The following is a 5,801-nucleotide window of genomic DNA, read 5'->3' on the forward strand; positions in this document are numbered from 1 at the left end:
CCATGCTGCTCTAGTCGGTGGAGTACCCTCCTCCTCGCATTAGGCCACCGGTATGCCAAAATTGTGCCAGACTCCATCTGACACCATTTTGTGTGCAAGTGCTAGATACGGGGAGCTGGTGCTCATGGGATTGTACCGAACCCTCGTTCGTAGTGCAACGGGCTTGGAGTTTGGCTCCAAATTCAGGTGCGCTACACCGTGGATCCTTGGAACCTTGGGGGATAAATAGGGATAAAATAGCCTTTAAAGGCTCTCTCATTAAGCAATTGCCCCTTTTTTAGTTGGCTTAAGGGGAGAAAGATAAGGTGCACTACAGTCCTACTTGATTTCAGCTACTCACTACACGAGCAATAGAATGTTAGCCATCCATCCACAGATTCCCAAATCTCTCCTAATCCCTGTCTCTGAGTTAGACTGGACTTAAGGTTTGGCTACACTCCCTATAGGCACAAGCATCCAAGCACACCAAACCTCCAGGTTCCTAACATCCCTTGGTACAACAAAACTTGATCATGGGACCCTCTAAATCCTAAGCCTTGGTGTAAGCAACCAAAGGGAACGACTCGAGAGACGATCCATTGGGGTTCAAATATAGAGGGAAAGGGCCCATGAACAAGAGTGCACCCCCTTTTCCAATCGGTTAAGGGTCTTGGGATAGCTAGAGTTAAGCGTCCTTGGGTTTGAATAGTACTGGGCTGGGTGACCTCCCGGGAAGTCCAAACTCAGGAGCTTACATTTGGTATCAGAGAGGTCTCGGGTCCGACTCTGTTGGTTGGCTAGGGGAATCGCACCACATGTTGATTGACATCTGGCTGGTCCAGTTTGCTCCCACTGGGCTCGACCCGAGGGGTAGGGTGTCAAGAGAGCGGGGCTCTTGGGAGAGTTGCGGCTCTCAGCTTCCGTTCACGAGGGCGTGAACTTGCAGGGAAGCGTGGTGGATTGTAAGCAACCAAAGGGAACGACTCGAGAGACGATCCATTGGGGTTCAAATATAGAGGGAAAGGGCCCATGAACAAGAGTGCACCACCCCCTTTTCCAATCGGTTAAGGGTCTTGGGATAGTTGGAGTTAAGCGTCCTTGGGTTTGAATAGTACTGGGCTGGGTGACATCCCGGGAAGCCCAAACTCAGAAGCTTACACTTGGGTGCACCATAGCCTTGGAAACACCATAACCTAATGGCCCGATATGGGTACCTCTACCCCCCCCCCACTTCCATCCCAAAGGGAAGGCCCAAGCCCTTAGGAAGGGCAAGGACCAATGAGCCAGAAGGTACTCAAGTTGGGCACCACTCCACATGAGCCAGGAGCATTGCAATCGGTTTCCCTAACAAGTAGGGTAGCTTGGAGAGGTGTTCAAGAGCTGGTTTTAGTTCCCCCGAAAGATTGAATGGTCGATGCTCCTAGTCCAAGCATGCATGATACTACCTACTTGGATACCTTACGTGGCTCAACAGAACCTCGCTCTAAGCCCATGGCTAGAGCACCCAAAGGTAGAAGGTGGGAGAGTACCTATGAGGCTCACGTAGGGCTATGGTGTTCCAAAATGTTGTTCCAGATGTGAGACATAAATCCCTAAGCCCCAAAAGGGAGCCATGTGGTGCCATACGAGTGTAACACGTTTGGATTAAAAGCTCCGACTTGAAAGGTCTAGAGTGAGAGTGGAACTCCCAATGAAATGCTCAAGGAACAAGCACGAAGCGAGCAATAAGTGAGTCTCTAGAAAAGGGACCAAGATGGAGTCCAAGATAGACTTGAGATGGAGTCTAAGATGGACCCAAGATGGAGTCCAGGATGGAGTCAGAAATGGACCCGAGATGGAGTCTGAGATGGAGTCCGAGATGGACCCCAGATAGAGTCCAAGATGGACCGAGATGGAGTCCGAGATAGAGTCTGAGATGGACCCGAGATGGAGTCCGAGATGGACCCGAGATGGAATTTGAGATGGAGTCCGAGAAGGACCCGAGATGGAGTCCAAAGTCGAGACCAAGACCAAGACCGGGACCGAGATCGGGACCGAGACCGAGACCAAGGCCGAGGCCGAGACCTAGTGCAAGCCCGAGTCCAAGTCCGAGTCCAAGTCCGAGTTTGAGTCTTAGAGGGTAAAAGCCCAAAGCGTTCATCTCCCAGACCCTGGGGGGTTTGGTGAGCTCCAAAAGTATAATAGGGGGAGGACTCCAATGGAGCCAGTTTGGCCCAGGAAGGCTGTACCCAGATGTTGAGTGATGGGATAACCACTAGGAAGTCCAAGGCTACAATGAATACAGACTTACAAATGGGGTAGCTTGGTGAAGTATTTAAGAGCCGGCTCTAGTTCCCTTGAAAGATCAAATGGTCAATGCTCTCAGTCCATGTGTGGGTGGCACTACCTACTTGGATACCTGGCGTGGCTCAATGGAACCTCGCTCTAAGCCCATGGCTAGAGCACCCAAAGGCGGAAGGTAGGGAGAGTACCCACGAGGGTCGTATAATGCTATGGTGTTCCAAAATGTTGTCCTGAAGTCTCAGACAGTGAAAAGGAAGAGGAGCAGTCCTCTGGTGAAGAGACCAAGGATACAGTCGTGGGAGGAGGAAGTCCCAGAGGACCAGGGGACTTAGTGGTCAGGCTTGTGGGCCTTGATCTAGTGATAGTGATAACAAACACGGCTATGGACAGAAAGGGTCTTGGTGAGGACTGGAAAAAGGATATTGGAGAAGGTTATTCCCCATGTCTGTGGGCATCCTAAGGATGCTAAGGAGTAGAACCGGGATGATCACTCATGGATGGATGGCTTAGTCTTTGAAAGACAAGACTGTGATGTAGGTAAAGACTACCGATGTGACTAAGGTAAAGGGGCATAGCTTTAGCGTAAAGGGCCGATATGTTGGTGGTACCTTAGGGTGTCGGTCATGGGATCGGACATATGGAGCACTTGGGCCAAGTGCAAAGGTTGAGTGGCAGGGATGCCATTCTTGGGCCTAGCATGCCCAAGTCCGGAATAGGACTTATGGAGGTTGTGAGTGAGACTCCTTCAAGTGGTCGGAGGTGTGGTTAAGTGACTAAAGTAGAATGAAAAATTTAGTCGCTTACACCAAAATCCCAGATGGTGGAAAGGAAGAAGTGCAGTCCTCTGGTGTAGTGACCAAGGATGTGGTCACATGGTGAGAAAGTCCCAAAGAACAAGGGGACTTAGTGGTCAGGCATTTGGGCCTTGATCTAGTGGCAGCGTTGGCGAATACGGCCATGGACAGAAAGGGACTTGATGGGGACTGAAAAAGGGATATTAGGGAAGGCTATTCCTTATATCTATGGGCATCCTAAGGATGCTAAGGAGTGGATCTGGGATGACCACTCATGGACAGATGGCCCAATCTTTGAGAGATAGGACTGTGATGTAGGTAGTGTTAGATCACTAATGTGACAAAGGTGAATAAATATGGCCTTAGTGTAATGGCCTGATATGTCGATGGTACTTTTGGATGTCAATCTTGGGATCGGACATGTGGAGCATTTGGACCAAGTGCAAAGGTTGAGTGGTATGGATGCCATTCTTGGGGCTAGCAAGCCCCAAGTCCTAAATTGGACTTATGAAGGTTATAAATGAGACTCTTTCAAGTGGTCGGGGGGTGTGGTTAAGTGGCTAAAGTAAAATGGAAAAATTAGTTGCCTACAGATTAGTTTATTTGTTAAATTTGTTATTGTCATGCTCTTTATAAACTTCTCTTAGATTGGACTAAAGACAATGCTAATGCAATCGTGAGGTTTAGTCAAGTTGAAACCTAAAAAAGACTTATTAAAGATGAAGGATCAAATACATAAATCGTCATTTCTTCTTTGAAAGATGATTTGCAATGAAATGTAATCTCACTACTCATGTTCACATCATGCAATCAAGAATCTCTATTTCAATATATATAAAGTATGATGGTCTTACAAATGGTGAGTCATAGAATGAATAGTGGTGAAGCACTAAACCATTTTGTTTAGGCTTGCTATTGGAGGCTTGGGTTATAATGTTTAATTCTTTTCTAAGGAACCTTATTATTACTCCTTGAGTAGATTAATATTAAATTAGTTTTGAGTTTAGTCAAAAAAAGAGTGGTATGAGCTTGTGTGTCTTGTGAACTAATAGTGTTGGCCTTTCGATAAAGGTTTTAGAAAGGTTTATTATGCATGTTAAGATTAATGTGAACATTTTATATATAAAGATGAATATAACTTTTAGAAATTACTAAATAACAGAAATGTACATGACACTCCCAGCAATTATATATTTGAAAATTTTTATAGCTAAAACTTCTGTATCTAACTATAAGTAAATATGATGCATCAAGAAGTGTTTGTAAAATATGTAGTTACTCTAGAGTAACTCAATCATAAAAATTATTATTAATGGTAATTGTGATCTTATATAAAGATAATTAATTCTCTATAATAGATTCATGACACATAAAAAGTTAATCTTCAATATAATGAGTTGACTAATTTAGCATTTATCTTGTGTATGAGAAATTATTGTAGTGCACATGGTTTTCACCCTTTATCCTACAGTGATTTACCATGATGATGTATAGTGATTTACCAAAGTTATTTGACATTCCTAATTCTGCCACCACTTAGCATCAGTGTTGTCAATGCTGCTGCTGGACATTCGGTAATATACATAATTTGTACAATAGCAATTGATATCTAATAGATATTCTCGCTTGATTTTTTAACTAGGGTTTGGTTAGGAAAACATGGGAACTGACTTGTCATGTCAGAAAAATGAATTGTCATATGTAAAGCTACTTATATTTCTATATCTCCATCTAATTTCTCATACTACATTATAAAAGTTAATTAAACTTGTATGATGAATGATGATATATCCCAAATTGGCAGTCTTGTCCAAACCACTAAAGGTGCTAAATATCTCTGATGTGTGTTTTTATATTAGAATTGTTATGTATGTTCTGATTAGTATGAACTTTTCAAATATAAAGATGAATATGAACTTTTCAAAATTACCAAATAGCAATAATGTGCATAACACTCCCAGCAAATTTGGGACTCCTTTCTCTTTGTTAGTCAATTATCAAATTCTTTGTTAATTTTTCTTTTTCTCTCTTGGCAGGATTTCTAGAAATAGCATAATCTAGCATATAATACAATGCTTGTGGAAAATGAGTATCCTCTAAGGTAGGCTTGATTTAACATAACATTAGCATGCCATACAAGTTAACAAATGGTATGATTAATTTTATGCAGGTTCAAAGTTTAATTATAATCCTCTATATTTCATTGGCTATAAGCTTTGTAAACCAAGCTAATATAAGTGTCATGATAAATAGTTATCTCAAACATGTTGTAAACTTTATAAAAACTCAATCCAATAAAGCTCACTAATAAAATAAAATACAAAACTAATATAAAATTTAATCTTCCTCAACTACATATTTTCCTTGTATAAGAATTAAATGTCCATTATAAAACCATTGGAGCTGTGAATATTGTAGGAAATTAAAAAAATCTTTATACATGTTATAGCCCTTTTATTTTTAGTAACATGACAAAGAAAACCTATTTTAGGTGTTGAACTCACACTATTGATTCTTGGGCATGGGTATGAAAAAGAATGTAAGAGATACATTGAATAGAGGTAGATGTCAGAAATCCCCCAATTCTTGCCACATTCCTGACTCTTGCCGGATTTTTGACCTACAAACCATATTCCTGACTCTCGAGACACTTCCCTATTCCTGACTCTCTGATTTCCTGTATGATTCATGAGTCTCGAGCCACATTCCTGATGATGATGTGGCACCTCCTCAACCTCAGCTATA

This window comes from Selaginella moellendorffii, unplaced genomic scaffold (genome assembly GCF_000143415.4).
Source record: "Selaginella moellendorffii unplaced genomic scaffold, v1.0 SELMOscaffold_75, whole genome shotgun sequence".
Classification (NCBI taxonomy): Eukaryota; Viridiplantae; Streptophyta; class Lycopodiopsida; order Selaginellales; family Selaginellaceae; genus Selaginella; species Selaginella moellendorffii.